The 16,424-nt window shown below is 38.5% G+C and overlaps 1 protein-coding gene and 1 non-coding gene across 4 annotated transcripts in view; one reads left to right on the forward strand and one right to left on the reverse strand.

Annotated features, from left to right (window-relative positions):
* The window catches only part of PDE1A (phosphodiesterase 1A), a 285,493-nt gene that overhangs the window by 237,827 nt on the left and 31,242 nt on the right, over nt 1-16,424 (reverse strand). The gene's annotated exons all lie outside the window — the stretch shown is intronic.
* TRNAW-CCA (transfer RNA tryptophan (anticodon CCA)) lies at nt 2,646-2,717 on the forward strand. Its single transcript has one exon. It is a non-coding gene; the product is annotated as a tRNA-Trp (tRNA).

Consider the following 16,424-nt stretch of genomic DNA (forward strand, 5'->3'; position numbering starts at 1 on the left):
CAAAGAGCATCATAAGACATCATTTATTAAAAGATATCACCTAATTTCAGGTATATTTTAATCTAGGGGATTGTACATCATTGCAATGAATTGGAAAAAAAATGGTATTTTTCAGTAAGTTCTTTCCCAGAAAAAAAAGTTACATATAATTTTTATTGTTAGTGTCAAGACATAAGGGAAATTTTCTGGGATAATAAAACAGACTAGGATAGAAATTTCATTAAATGTTTCAAAAATCAGAAGAAAATATCCTTCACCAATTGTACCAATACTCCAGTGTTTTTTTAATCTCTTTTTTCATCACTTTGTACCACACAATGGAGTAACATGAACAGCAAGTTCTAACTCTTCTACTGAATGATAAATTCTTTAAAGCATGAGTCTCCAGACTCAGGGTCACAGAATGGTACCGCCTGTCAGACCAGGGTCAGCATTAGTTTAGAAATAAAATGCACAATAAATGTAATGTGCTTGAATCATCCCTGAATCATCCTCCCACCCCATCTGTGGAAAATCTGTCTTCCACGAAACTGGTTTTTGCTGCCAAAAAGGTTGGAGATCACTGCTTTAAAATCAAGACAAATTCTAGATCATCTTTGTATCTCCTTCCCCAGCTAGTATGGTACCTTGAACAGAGAAGGTGATCAGTACCTATTAACTGCTTGAATGAATGGATGCTAGGGAACTGTCAAAGGAGCATGATATAGTCCCTGCACTTAAATTACTCACATCTGTTTGGAGAGATGAAATTAACATACTGTACTAAGTATGGTAAGATTTTAGAAAATAAAAAGTGTTATTTCCAAAGAGGTTTACATAAAAATTTTCAGCTGAGCTCCGAAAGGATGAACACGGTTTAGACAGATGAGACAAAAATGACAAGCAGTGTTTGACACTGAAAAAGAAAAATAAAAGGAAATTTAAAAATAAATAAATAAATAACCTTGACTTGGATGAAGGCAGTGAGGAAATTCCTGTTTTACTTTTGTAAAACAGTTTATATTTACAATGTGCTATCTTGATTATAGGGGCTTCCCAGATGGCCCTGAGTGGTAAAGAATTCACCTGCCAATGCAGGAGAAGACAAGAAAGGTGGGTCAGGAAGATCCCCTGGAGGAGGAAATGGCAACCCACTCCAGTATTCTTGCTTAAGAAATTCCATGGACAGAGGAGACTAGTAGGCTACAGTTCATGGGGTCGCAAAGAGTCAGACACGACTGAGTAACTGAGTGTGACAGACCGTCTTAAATTATGATCACTTAAAAGGAAGACAGATATTTCATATTCACTACTAGTACTGGAAATGTACATATCTATGAATTACAATGAAAACTGTCAACCTTGACTGTGTAACTCTGATCTCTTTTGCCACTTAACTCCTATTAATATGAAAACGCAGGGTTCAACATTGTCATACGATGTTAATGAAGCACTACCAAACAGACTTCAAATTTATTATACTCCTCTTCTTACTGCAGTGACCCCAGGTTAAATCATTTACCGTTGACTCTTTACCCTCCACTATTTCACTTTTTAATGGATTTTTGCAAGTGTGTAAGTCAAGTTCTTTTGCAGAATAGAATTAAGATTCTTTATAAAAAATTATGTTACTTTATTTTCAGCATCATGGAACTATGCACTTGGATAATTCCAATAATTTGTATCACTTATCCATAGTGACTGCAAGAGTGCCTGGGTAGATGGGTAACTACCGTTTTATTACTCTTATTGTTAAGGAGCATATTGCTATCTCAAATCTTGCTAGCTTTTTCGTTGCTGACATTATAGTTATTTCATACAGTTTGTATCCCATGTATTTTTCACTTTTAGAAATTTTGACCTCCTTTTTTTCCTGAAGTTTGAATTTAAACTTGAAGTCCTATTAACTATGTAGCTCTGGGTAAATTACTAAATAGTCCTAAGCTTTAGTTTAGCTATTTATAAAACTGGGTGAATAATACCTATTGATCTATCCTATCAATTAACTGACTTAACTGTCCTGACCGTCAATGACTAAGTGGGCTCAAACTGGCAAATAATATTAAAACTTTCAAAACAATAGCATAGTTTTCTCTTGGAAAAAAAAAATTGTCTTTTAGTCCAGTCTATAATTAGTAGATTTGGGGAAACTATTTTTTATTATCCAGTTCTCAACTTTTAAAAAACATTCAGTTTTTTCCTTCACTGATTTTTAGTTTCTTATTAATACAAACTCATATACAATAAGATGTGCTTTTTTGATGTAAAATTCTATGAATTTTGGAACATGTACAGATTCATGTGTCAACCCTTACCATCACACTAAATACAGAACCAGTCCATCAGCTGAAAACCACCCTCATGTTGCTCTCTTGAGCAACTTCCCCAGCACTTCATCCCCAGAAATTACAGATATGTTCCTCAACTTTATACATTTTAACAGTAAAATTAATACATGCTTACTCTAAAGAGTTAAAAATATATGCATTAGTACATAAATTTAAAAATCAGTGTGTTCCCATTCTTTTTACCAATTCCATTCATTCTAAGCTAATCAACATTATAGTATGATATGTACCCTTCTACAACTTTCTCCATACTCAATTTATAAATCATATATATATATATATTTAAGTTTATAGAGCCCTTTACTTTTGGGGGGGGCTTCCCTGGTGGCTCAGAGGTTAAAGCATCTGCCTCCAATGCGGGAGACCTAGGTTCGATCCCTGGGTTGGGAAGATCCCCTGGAGAAGGAAATGGTAACCTACTCCAGTATTCTTGCCTGGAGAATCCCATGGACGGAGGAGCCTGGTAGGCTAGAGTCCACAGGGTCGCAAAGAGTCGGACACGACTGAGCGGCTTCACTTTCTTTCTTTTCTTATACTTTCTTTTAGTGAAACCATTTGAATGTACAATTTACAAGCTTACTCTTTCAATATTAATATATTTGGGGAATATTTCCAGATTATTTTTGGGCTTCCCAGGTGGCACAGTGGTGAATCTTCCTGCCAGTGCAGGAGATGCGGGTTTGATCCCTAGGTCAGGCAGATCTGCTGGAGGAGGAAATGGCAATCCACTCCAGTATTCTTGCCTGGAAAGTTCCATGGACAGAAAAGCCTGGTGGGCTATAGTCCACGAAGTTGCAAAGAATCAGACATGGCTGAGTGACTGAAGATGCACACTAGATTAATACAGAACTCATTCTTTTCAGTAGCTGGGGAGAAGTTTGGTCATAACATGACTCACAATAATTAGTAGTAATTATTTTAATCTTTAGTTTCTTGTTCATGTCATTGAACACATTTCTATTAAACTATTTGAGTTTTCACATGGCTAAATGAAAAGTAAGTTTCCTTGATATATAGCAGATACCGAGCAAACTACATTAAAATTTCCCATTTTCTTTTCCCCAAGCATTGTCTCAAGTTAGCAACCTCTCTGACATGGTGGCAGTAGATTTTTACATTTTAAAATAGACTTCTACAAACTGAGAAATGCTTGCTTCATCTGTTTTATAGTAACTTTAGATAAACCCTTTAGGAATAATGCTCCCAGGCAATGTGCCTTTGTTTACGGCTGCAGGAAGAGCTTTCCAGCATGCATATCATGACTGTCCTAGCTCTTTACAGTTTGACTTGCAGGAGTCTGTGAATGTCTCCTTAGATGCTGTAGCCCTAATTATCTTTTCAGGAAGACTGAAGCACAAGCCTGAGGGGAGAGATTCAAATTAAGCCACAAAAGGACTAAGCATAGCAGTGTTTTTATTCAAAGGAATCATTCTCTTATGGCCAGAAGAGAAGGTGACATTATATATTTTGAGTTTAATACAATGAAGGGAAGGACAGGTTGGGGAAAAGGTTAGGAAAATGAGGCCAAAACAGCAGGCCAGAGAAGGACCACTTGTTGGGATGAATAATAGGAGGCACTATTTTGGTTGACCTGCTCTAAACCTGCCACAGAGATTTTTTCCACGTAGTAGAAAATGCCACCTTTGTCAAAAATATCAGCATTTTTGGCCTTCAAGTCCAGTGCAAAACATAAACAACTCCTACTAAAGGGGAGTTTTTATTATTCCACTATGTTCACATTTTGCTATAAGTCCTTATTTATGAATCATAAGTGCACATGGAAAAACTATCTCCCAAGGCTTTTCTTCATAGAATAAGGCAAAAGGCTTATTTTAGTCTGGGCTATCACATATCAATAAAAATAAATTTTTTAAAAATTTATATTCTATTAGAAGAAAAGTATACTTTGAAAATGTCTTCAGTGAATATGGAATAAGCCAAGAAGTTCCACGTTACAGGCAGACTAGAAGTTCATCCAAGCCCCAAATCTGGTGGCTCCATCCTTTTCTCTCTTGGATATCTTTTGACTAATGGCCCAAGAGAAGAGCAGAGGGAAATTACTATGAGAAGTATATAAAAATTTTATATCCTATAGACCATGTATAGACAGACCATCTGATAGATCTTAAAAAATTACTCAAGAAAGATGACTCATACATTGGCACACAAAAGAACATCCCAAGAAGGCCCTTCTATACCAAAAAGTCCAACTTTTTCTTTCACCTGACAGTTGCAATTTTTACTAACAGTTCACTTTTAGTCAATTTTTCAAGCCCCCCATATCTGGGGAAAAATGGTCAAATACAGAATTGAATACATCCATTTTATTACTGTTATTCAAATTTATTGACTAGAAGCCTTTTGAGAGAATCTTCATTAAGTCATCTTTCAACTAACTAATACTTAAAATTATAATTAATAATTAAGTATTATACAAGACAAAAAATGGTGTCTTTATCCTTTTCACCTTATATCTGATAATTTCAGACCAGAGACATGGGCTTGGTGGATGGGGAGACCAGAGATAGAGCACAGGTTAGGAGATTCAAGTCGAGACGCTAAACAAAAGGTGAGTGCATGCTCAGTCACTAAATCAGGTCTAACTCTTGGTGATCCCATGGACTGTAGTCCACCAGGCTCCTGTGTCCATGGGATTTTCCAGGCAAAAATACCAGTGGGTTGCCACTGCCTCCTCCAGGGGATCTTCCCAACCTAGGGACTGAACTTGGGACTCCTGGTGTCTCCTGAATTAGCAGGCAGATTCTTTTTTTTTTTTTCTTCTTTTTTTTTTTATTAGTTGGAGGCTAATTACTTCACAACATTTCAGTGGGTTTTGTCATACATTGATATGAATCAGCCATTGAGTTACACGTATTCCCCATCCCGATCCCCCCTCCCACCTCCCTCTCCACCCGACTCCTCAGGGTCCTCCCAGTGCACCAGGCCCGAGCACTTGTCTCATGCATCCCACCTGGGCTGGTGATCTGTTTCACCATAGATAATACACATGCTGTTCTTTCGAAACATCCCACCCTCACCTTCTCCCACAGAGTTCAAAAGTCTGTTCTGTACTTCTGTGTCTCTTTTTCTGTTTTGCATATAGGGTTATCGTTACCATCTTTCTAAATTCCATATATATGTGTTAGTATGCTGTAATGTTCTTTTTTTGTGTGTGTGTGGTTTTTTTTAAAATTTTTTTTTTATTTTTCAGTGGGTTTTGTCATACATTGATATGAATCAGCCATAGAGTTACACGTATTCCCCATCCCGATCCCCCCTCTCACCTCCCTCTCCACCCGATACCTCTGGGTCTTCCCAGCCCACCAGGCCCGAGCACTTGACTCATGCATCCCACCTGGGCTGGTGATCTGTTTCACCATAGATAATATACATGCTGTTCTTTCGAAACATCCCACCCTCATCTTCTCCCACAGAGTTCAAAAGTCTGTTCTGTACTTCTGTGTCTCTTTTTCTGTTTTGCATAAAGGGTTATCGTTACCATCTTTCTAAATTCCATATATATGTGTTAGTATACTGTAATGTTCTTTATCTTTCTGGCTTACTTCACTCTGTATAATGGGCTCCAGTTTCATCCATCTCATTAGAACTGATTCAAATGAATTCTTTTTAATGGCTGAGTAATATTCCATGGTGTATATGTACCACAGCTTCCTTATCCATTCATCTGCTGATGGGCATCTAGGTTGCTTCCATGTCCTGGCTATTATAAACAGTGCTGCCATGAACATTGGGGTGCACGTGTCTCTTTCAGATCTGGTTTCCTCAGTGTGTATGCCCAGAAGTGGGATTGCTGGGTCATATGGCAGTTCTATTTCCAGTTTTTTAAGAAATCTCCACACTGTTTTCCATAGTGGCTGTACTAGTTTGCATTCCCACCAACACAATTTATATGGAAATACAAAAAACCTTGAATAGCCAAAGTAATCTTGAGAAAGAAGAATGGAACTGGAGGAATCAACCTGCCTGACTTCAGACTCTACTACAAAGCCACAGTCATCAGGACAGTATGGTACTGGCACAAAGACAGAAATATAGATCAATGGAACAGAATAGAAAGCCCAGAGATAAATCCACGAACCTATGGACACCTTATCTTTGATAAAGGAGTCAAGGATACACAATGGAAAAAAGACAGCCTCTTTAACAAGTGGTGCTGGGAAAACTGGTCAACCACTTGTAAAAGAATGAAACTAGAACACTTTCTAACACCATACACAAAAATAAACTCAAAATGGATTAAAGATCTAAATGTAAGAACAGAAACTATAAAACTCCTAGAGAACATAGGCAAAACACTCTCCGACATGAATCACAGCAGGATCCTCTATGACTCACCTCCCAGAATATTGGAAATGAAAGCAAAACTAAACAAATGGGACCTAATGAAACTTAAAAGCTTTTGCACTACAAAGGAAACTATAAGTAAGGTGAAAAGACAGCCCTCAGATTGGGAGAAAATAATAGCAAATGAAGAAAAAAAGGATTAATCTCAAAAATATACAAGCAACTCCTGAAGCTCAATTCCAGAAAAATAAATGACCCAATCAAAAAATGGGCCAAAGAACTAAACAGACATTTCTCCAAAGAAGACATACAGATGGCTAACAAACACATGAAAAGATGCTCAACATCACTCATTATTAGAGAAATGCAAATCAAAACCACAATGAGGTACCATTACACGCCAGTCAGGATGGCTGCTATCCAAAAGGCTACAAGCAATAAATGCCTGAGAGGGTGTGGAGAAAAGGCAGATTCTTTACCACTGAGCCACACAGGAAGCCTGCTAAATAAAAGCTAAGAGTTAGCTATGTAGAAGATATCAGAAGACAGCAGTAGAGCATTGACAGGTGGATAATCCCATAGGAGTCAAAGAATAACCCAGCAGAACTGATCTCAAAAAAATAATGACAAAGAAACCAGGAGTGAGATGGCAAAAACCAAGCCTAACAGATGTCAGAATCTACATGAAGAGCCAGAAAAACTAAAAGTAGAATCAGAACATCTTGAAACAATGGCAGTGTCAAGCCTCATCTGTGCATAAGTCCCAGTTAGCTTTACCAAGTACAAATGAAAAGCTAAGGATTAGAGATAAAATCTAACACTCAACTAGTTAAGTGTGGTTCAGGAGGAATAGCAACAAAACCATCACTGGATCAGCATCTAAGTGAACCACTAGAAAGTCACAGCCAGACAGACTGAAAACCACAATCCAGAACTAACCAAACTGATCACATGGATCACAGCCTTGTCTAACTCAATGAAACTATGAGTTATGCTGTGTAGGGCCACCCAAGATGGATGGGTCATGGTGGAATTCTGACAAAATGTGGTACACTGGAGAAAGGTATGGCAAACCACTTCAGTATTCTTGCCATGAGAGCCCCATGAACAGTATGAAAAGACAAAAAGATATGACACTGAAAGATGAACTCACCAGGTCATTAGGTGCCCAATATGCTACTGGAGAAGAGCAGAGAAATAGCTCCAGAAGGAATGAAGAATCTGAGCCAAAGAAAAAACAACAGCCAGTTGTGGATGTGTCTGGTGGTGGAAGTAAAGTCAGGTGCTGTAAAGAACAATATTGCATGGGAACCTGGAATGTCAGGTCCATGAATCAAAGTAAGTTGGAAGTGGTCAAACAGGAGATGGCAAGAGTGAACATCTACATTTTAGTGAACTAAAATGTAGCATAATGGCTAAATTTAATTCAGATGATCACTGCCTACCATACAATGTTATGAACCTCCATCCATAGATCTTCAGGCATTCTGTCTTTCAGATCTAATTCCTTGAGTCTACTTATCTGTTTGTATAATCATAAAGATATAATCACATCTACTACTGTGAGCAAGAATCCCTTAGAAAAAGTAGCCCTCATAGTCAACAAAAGAGTCCCAAATACAGTACTTATGTGCAGTCTCAAAAACGACAGAATGATATAAGTTTGCTTCCAGTGTGAACCATTCAACATCAGAGTAATCCAAGTCTATGCCCCAAACACTAATGACGAAGACGCTGAAGTTGAAACATTCTACGAAGACCTACAAGATTGTATAGAACTAACACCAAAAAGAGATGTCCTTTTCATCACAGGGGACTGGAATGTAAAAGTAGGAAGTCATGAGATACCTGGAGTAACAGGCAAGTCTGGTCTTGAAGTACAAAATGAAGCAGAGCAAAGGCTAACAGGGCTTTGCCAAGAGGACACACTGGTCATGGCAAATGCCCTCTTCCAACAACACAAGAGACAACTCTACACATGGACATCACCAGATGGTCAACACCGAAATCAAAATGATTATATTCTTGCAGATGAAGATGGAGAAGTTCTATACAGCCAGCAAAAACAAGACTGGGAGCTGCCTGTGGCTCAGATGATGAACTCCATATTGCAAAATTCATACTTAAATTGAAGAAAGTAGGGAAAACCACTAGGCCCTTCGGGTGGGCCAAATCCCTTATGATTATACAAATAGATAAATAGATTCAAGAAATTAGATCTGATGGAGTGCCTGAAGACCTATGGACGGAGGTTTATAACACTATGGCAGGCGGTGATCAAAACCATCCCCAAGAAAAAGAAATGCAAAAAGTCAAACTGGTTGTCTGAGGAGGCCTTACCACAGCTGAGAAAAGAAGAGAAGTGAAAGGTAAAGGAGAAAAGGAAAGATCTATTCATCTGAATGCAGAGACCCAGAGAATAGCAAGGAGAGAGAAGAAAGTCTCCCTAAGTGAACAATGCAAAGGATAGAGGAAAACAGTACAATGGAAAGACTAGAGACCTCTTCAAGAAAATTAGTGATACCAAGGGAACATTTAACTTATATGCAGAGTACATCATGAGAAATGCTGGGTTGAAGGAAGCACAAGCTGGAATCAAGATTGCCGGGAGAAATATCAACAACCTCAGATATGCAGATGACACCACCATTATGGCAGAAAGTGAAGAAGAACTAAAGAGCCTCTTGATGAAAGTGAAAGAGGAGAGAAAAAGTTGGTTTAAAACTCAACATTCAGAAAACTAAGATCATGGCATCCGGTCCCATCACTTCATGGCAAAATGATGGGGAAACAGTGGAAACAGTGACAGACTTTATTTTTCTGGGCTCCAAAATCACTGCAGATGGTGATTGCAGCCATGAAATTAAAAGACGCTTAGTCCTTGGAAGGAAAGTTATGACCAACCTAGATATATTGAAAAGCAGAGACATTACTTTGCCAACAAAGGTCCATCTAGTCAAGGCTATGGTTTTTCCAGTGGTCATGTATGGATGTGAAAGTTGGACTATAAAGAAAGCTGAGCACTGGAAAATTGATGCTTTTGAACTGTGGTGTTGGAGAAGATTCTTAAGAGTCCCTTGGACTGCAAGGAGATCCAACCAGTCCTGGGTTGGATACCCAGGAAATCAGTCTGAGCAACTGAACTGAACTGAACTGAAGGGAACATTTCATGCAAAGATGGGAACGATAAAAGACATAAACAGTATGGACCTAACAGAAGCAGAAGATATTAAGAAAAAGTGGCAAGAATATACAAAACTATACATAAAAAAGATCTTAATGACCCAGATAACCACAATGGCATGATCACTCACCTAGAGCCAGACATCTTGGAATACAAAGTCAAGTGGACCTTAGGAAGCATCACCAAGAACAAGCTAGCGGAGGTGAGAAATTCCAGTTGAGCTATTTCAAGTCCTGAAAGATAATACTGTTAAAGTGTTGCACTCAATATGCCAGCAAATTTGGAAAATTCAGCAGTGGCCACAGGACTGGAAAAGGTCAGTTTTCATTCCAATCCTAAAGAAAGGCAATGCCAAAGAATGTTCCAACTACTGCACAATTGTACTCATTTCACATGCTAGCAAAGTAATGCTCAAAATCCTCCAAGCGAGGCTCCAACAGTACATAAACAGAGAACTTCCAGATATTCAAGCTGGATTTAGAAATGGCAGAGGAACCAGAGATCAAATTGCCAACATCTATCGGATCATCAAAAAAGCATGAGAGTTCCAGAAAAAACATCTACTTCTGCTTCACTGACTATATTAAAGCCTTTGACTGTGTGGATCAGACATGGGAATACCAGGCCACTTTACTTACCTCCTGAGAAATCTGTATGCAGCTCAAGAAGCAACAGTTAGGACTAGATGATGCAACCAATTAGAACCAGTTAGAATAATGGACTGATTGCAAATTGGGAAAGGAGTACATCAAGGCTGTATATTGTCACCCTGCTTATTTCAATTATATGCAGAGTACATCATGAGAAATGCTGGGCTGAATGAAGCACAAGCTGGAATCAAGATTTCCAAGAGAAATATCAGTAACCTCAGATATGCAGATGATACCATCCTTATGGCAGAAAGTGAAGAGGAACTAAAGAGCTTCTTGATGGAAGTGAAAGAGGAGAGTGAAAAATCTGGCTTGAAACTCAACATTCAAAAATCAAAGATCATGGCATCTGGTTCCATCACTTCATGGCAACTAGCTGAGGAACCAATGGAAACAGTAACAGACATTATTTTTTTTACTTCTAAAATCACTGCAGATGGTTTCTGCAGCCATGAAATAAAAGATGTTTGGTCCTTAGCAGAAATGCTTGACCAACCTAGACAGCATATTAAAAGGCAGAAACATTACTTTGCCAACAAAGATCCATCTAGTCAAAGCTATGGTTTTTCCAGTAGTCATGTATGAATGTGAGAGTTGAACCATAAAGAAAGCTGAGCACCGAAAAATTGATGCTTTTGAACTGTAGTGTTGGAGAAGAGTCTTGAGAGTCCCTTGGACTTCAAGGAGATCAAACCAGTCAATCTTAAAGGAAATCAGTTCTGAATATTCACTGGAAGGACTGATGCTGAAGCTGAAGCTGCAATACTTTGGCCACCTGATAGGAAGAGTTGACCTATTAGAAAAGACCTTGATGCTGGAGAAGATTGAAGGTAAGAGGAGAAGGGGATGACAGAAGATGAGATGGTTGGATGGCATCACTGATTCAATGGACATGAGTTTGAGCAAGCTCTGGGAGGTGGTAAAGGACAGGGAAGCCTAGTGTGCTGCGGTCTATGAGATTGCAAAGAGTCAGACACACTGAATAACTGAACAACAGCAAGGAAGTCACTCTGTGACTTAGCCAATCAATGAGATAGAAAAATACAAACTTGTAACAGATTACTTAAAGCTACAGATATCTCTAGAGACTTTTCTGGAGGTTCAATTGTTAAGAATCTGCCTTGCAATGCAGGGAACACAGCTTCAGTTCCGTCGAGGAACTAAGATCCCCCATACCATGGAGCAAATAAGCTCACACGCCACAACTGCTGAGCCCCTGCACCACAGCGAAAGATCCCACCTGCCACAACCAAGACCCGACACAACCAAATAAATAAATATTAAAAAATAAAGCAACAGTTATCTCTCCAATATCCAGCATCAGAGTCCAAGCATCAGTCCAGTGCTCAATGATTTTTAATTTGTCAATCTAATCTCTTTGGTTACAGAATAACATCTATAGGTAAGAAGAGCATTTTTCTGCCATCAGCTCTTTTGACTTCTGGCTATCAACACATTTTAACTTTATTTCATCTCCCATGCTCATGCTCAGTTGCCAAGTCATGTCCAGCTCTTTGCAATCCCACGGACCGAAGCCTGTCAGGCTCCTCTGCCCACGGGATTTCCCAGGCAAGATACCTGAGTGGGTTGCCCTTTCCTTCTCTCCAGATGATCTTCCCGACTCAGGGAGTAAACTCACATCTTGTGTCTCCTGCAGCGGCAGCCAGATTCTCTACCACCAATCCACTATATATACTTTATAGAGTAAAATCCTGCCCTCTACTTACCTCCACCTCCTCTTTGGGATAAATGGCTCAGCCCTCAGGTAGTTTATAGTAAATTACTAAATTATGTACTCACAGTTGGAGAAAAAAGAGAAAGGGTGAGCATTCACTTTTGCTTTGGTTTCAGTTTCCTCCTCTGTGACTTATGAGGTCGGAGTGGGGTGGTCTCTGATCCCCTTCCCAGTCCTGGGCTGGAGCCAGCCCCTCTAGCTCTTGAGAGCTCATTGTGCTATGTCTTCCCAGTTTGAAGCCCATGATGGAAATATTTACACCATGGAAACTGGCTAATGCTACAAATAAAGGCTTTTATATTTTTTTATAGAGGTAATTTACCAGTACATCACTATTACCAGCTCTGTTTAAGAAAAACATGAAACTCAATAAGCTGCAAGCATGGGGATGTTTAATATCAGTGCACCACACAGTAAAGGGGTAAAATAAGAAGTGCAGGTTAGTAGGCAGGACCTGAAGTCACGAGAAAATAAACTGCCTAGTCTCACAATGATTATAAGTGAAAATAACAGAAGACTGCTTGTCAAGAATTAGATTTGGGCATAAATCTCTATCGATTGCTGCTTTACTGGTGGCCAACATGTCCCCATTCTCAAAATTACTGAAACACAACAGTGATGAAAAATGAGTCACACAAAATTGTTCTCTTGGAGTTGCTTGAGAGCCTTCCACACTTGTGGAATTATTACTGCATCAGTAATAACAATACAATCACTCCCTTAACATGATTACTTGTTCAACAGAAGTTTTGAACTTGGTTTCAAAATAAAATTCAAATTCCTAGTTAGCTTTTATCATCTTATATTGTACCTTCTCAATCCAATATTGTTTTGCTACAAACTGTATTTTCACTGCAAATTTCTATCATAAACTCTAAGGTGCTCCTGATGGGAATTCACTACTTACTAAACATGTTACTCCTGACTCTGCACTTATGGTCTCCAACCCATAACCATCTCTTTTGTGATATATGTAGGAAGAATAATAAGTGCTACCTCTTCCTCTGGGATTTGCATCAGATTTAAATCTAAAACAATAGAAGAATGTATATGAACTATAGAAATAGACTAGTTAACTTTATTATTTCTTTATTGGCCTAAAGAAAAAAAATGTGAGAGAGGATTATTGCTTTTCCCAAAACAAGCAGGCAATAAAGAGAGTCTGCTATGGGTCAATAAGATCCAAATGACAACAGAATGAATCACACAAAGTGGTGTACACTTACAGGCAGTGAAGGCACGTCACAGCTATGTTGGTGGATGGCATAACTGAGAACAGAGTTTCAATGGTACAGAAATATACAAAATTCAGTGGCACAGTCCTATCTCAGGATAAAATGAGAAGTACACAGGAAATTAAATGTATAAGTGAACTGTTCAGTCCAGTTCAGTCGCTCGGTCATGTCTGACTCTTTGCGACCCCATGAATCGCAGCACGCCAGGCCTCCCTGTCCATCACCAACTCCCGGAGTTTACTCAAACTCATGCCCATTGAGTCGGTGATGCCATCCAGCCATCTCATCCTCTGTTACTCTTCTACATCTCCAGTGTTATTTATACAAGGAAAACAAGAAGACAGAGCTGATACTGAAAGGGAGCCTACCGCTGCTCTACACTGCAAGATGCCAGCAGGGTCGGGGGAGACTGGCATCTCATAAGCCTGAGTTCTAGGATTTTGTTGAATGGTCTGACATAATGTTAGCTTGCAGGCAACTATAAAGATGTCTGTCTCTCGCAAAAGATTTCATCACTTTGTCTACTTTATGTTTGTATTCCTTCCCATTTTCATCATTTTCTGGCTTTCATTTGATTCTGACAAGAACTATAGTCACCAAGTCCTAGTGTCTTACGATGTGTTAAGGAAAAAAACATTGACTTACAAATATGTTCACCTCAAATGGAAAGGATTATGGACGCATTTTAGGTCAGAGTAAATTAACCAAAAAAATTAAGTTTCTATGTGATCATGGTAGCTATAGATTATCAAATGCTTAGACTACTTTGAGCATTGTTAAATCCTCTCTCTGTATTATCTCATTTTACTCTCATTCTAACCTTATATGGCCCTACTATATTACTCTCACTTCACCAGATGAAGAAAACAAAAGGTCAAGCCAGGACTGAAATTCCAAAATTCTTTACAGATTCTTTTTAAGGGATCAGGCTTTAAAAATTCTAAAGTTTACTGAATTTATTTAGTACTTTTCATCTTCAGCCATAAACCTAAAGAAGTAGTTTTGATAAGCAGTCAAATTATTTTTAGGATCTTGGCTCACAGTAAAAATGTAGATTTCCAGTAATGTTAGCAGACCAAACATGGCTTATTTTAAGCATTTGTTTATTATCCATTCATCATTTTTCTTTTCATTCAATAAGTATGTATGATCAACTGCTATGCTTAGATCTCTGGTAGAAGCAAAGCAATAAAAAGCAGTTTTCCACAATCACTTAAGATTTTAAAAAACAACTGTTTTAGCCAGTGGCATACCTAGCACACTGGATACCCAAAGTAGGTCATTTTTAATCCTCCTCTTATATATATGAAAAAATTGTTTTCAGAAATAATCATGAAATGAAACCAATAATAAAAATGGCCAGAAAGGAAATATAGAGAGTAAACATTTTCTCTAGATGAATTGTGCCCGTATACCCATATACAAATATAAAAAATTTTTTCAAATGTGTTAGAGATATTACAGAAAAATGTAAAAGGAATGGATTGATTTTTTAATTATGAAAGGTAGCAAAAGTATATCTACATAGGATTTTATTAAGGACATCAATAATATTAGTTTTCCCTTTGATCCTTAACTTCTGAATATTTTTCAACAAAGTTGTTAAAATTGATCTTCTTTACATAGTCGTTTTCAGCAGACAGTGTAACCAGATTAATTGATCTATCTTTGCTCAGAGTAATTCAAAAAGCACTTTATCTGAATTTTACTCTAAAAATATCTCTTTCACATGAAGCAACTGATATCAAATTATAGGAAACATATTAAAGCCTAATTTGGCAGAGATTTACAAAATTCCATCTCAACAATAAAATGTTGCTCATGTCTTTGTTCTTCAGAATTGATTCTAATTGCTTTCAAATACCTCTTTGGTCAAAATATTGCTACTAAAATATCTTTACTGGAAAAGTTTGCAAACTTACAAAGTTTGCATTAATTTGTATTACACTTGGTAAACTTTTCCAAAGTTTATAATTGCTCAGAATTGTTTGTGTCTGATTTAAGTACAGTTTTTACTTTCTTCAGCACATTTTAAACACTACATTTGAAATAAATGATAGTCCAGTTGAGACAGAGCAGGACTCTACGGTCCCCACCACCACCACCACCATGTCCTCAGTCTGCCTTTTGTCTGTAGAAAAACTTTAGTCGACAAATAAGGTTAATCAGAGAAGTGAGAAAATGTAGAAGCAAAAAGAGTCAGAGGAGACCAAATAATTATAGTCTAGTTATTAAGCATAGTCAAGGACTTTTAGTCCTTCTCAAGGGCTATAGATATTATTCTGAGCCACATCCTGTGAGCTGTCTTATAGAGCCTGAAACCCCCATCATGTGGAAGAAGTTAACTACAGGATGACCAGACTGTAGCCAGGATAAAAGCTCCAACAACTTCTAGAACTGGCCTCTGGAAATGGAAACAAGCCAACCCTGGAACTAAAGATTAACTGTACTTAAGACAATCAAGATGACACTCATCAGACCACGGATGATCAATTTCAAGATGACTATAAGAACTGACTGTGCTATTTCTGCATGTAGCCCCCTTCCTCAGCCTATAAAAGCTCTTTCCCACTGATTGTCAGTGGGCGGGGGGTGTGGCATGTGCCTTTGGACAGGCATCTGCCCTACTCCCTCCCCACCCTGGTTGCCGGTATCCCACACAGAGCAAACTTTCCTTTCCACCAACCTCTTTAATGACTTTGGAGTGGCGAGCAGCCAGACCCCAATTTCAGTTGCAGATTTTGGCAACCAATATGGGGCTGCTGCGACTCCTGTGTTCTTGTGACATCTCATGCCCCTGGGTTTCCCAGAGGAGAGTCACAGCCATGACAACACACCGGGATGGTTGTCATGAGCTAGCTTCTTATGGCTAGCTAGCCCAGAGAAGGGGATATGGGGGACGTTCCTAGCAGCTGCCAAAACTATTTGTTTTGGAGATCCTCCCTATTTCTCCCCTGCTCATCACTATACGCCAACTTATTCTCTTCC

This window comes from Muntiacus reevesi, chromosome 3, assembly GCF_963930625.1.
Source record: "Muntiacus reevesi chromosome 3, mMunRee1.1, whole genome shotgun sequence".
Lineage (NCBI taxonomy): Eukaryota > Metazoa > Chordata > Mammalia > Artiodactyla > Cervidae > Muntiacus > Muntiacus reevesi.